Genomic DNA, 367 nt, shown 5'->3' with positions numbered 1-367 from the left:
GTCCGTTCACCTCCTTTTTCTCCTTCTGGCTAATTACAACAGCTTTTGAGAATTTTGAATATCCTTGGGATGCGCAAGCCAGCATGCTGTTAGTGCTATGTCTCCTGAATATGTTTCAGGTCTTGTTTAGGGCTATAAAAAAGTTATTTAAGAATACCACCCAGAGATCTGCCCCAAGGTTGGATATTCATGGGTGGCACAGCATGTGGCAGGATATGGGCAGGTATCTAGAGAACTTCTCACCTCCAGTGACTTGGAAGTTCACTCCCAAACAACTGCAGAACCCTCATGAAGTGGTAGAATATTTGAAACGAAAATGCTGTGGCTATTCCAGAGACGCACAGCTTACCGTCCTGTGCTGGGCCCT

The 367-nt window shown here is 45.5% G+C and overlaps 1 protein-coding gene across 1 annotated transcript in view; it reads left to right on the top strand.

Annotated features, from left to right (window-relative positions):
* The window catches only part of LOC104835384 (olfactory receptor 14A16-like), a 9208-nt gene that overhangs the window by 8021 nt on the left and 820 nt on the right, over window positions 1-367 (top strand). The gene's annotated exons all lie outside the window — the stretch shown is intronic.

The sequence above is a fragment of the Haliaeetus leucocephalus genome, unplaced genomic scaffold (assembly GCF_000737465.1).
Source record: "Haliaeetus leucocephalus isolate CR32 unplaced genomic scaffold, Haliaeetus_leucocephalus-4.0 Scaffold380, whole genome shotgun sequence".
NCBI lineage: Eukaryota > Metazoa > Chordata > Aves > Accipitriformes > Accipitridae > Haliaeetus > Haliaeetus leucocephalus.
The sequence above is the reverse complement of the archived record's forward strand: the minus strand, read 5'-3'. Positions and strand labels throughout refer to the sequence as shown.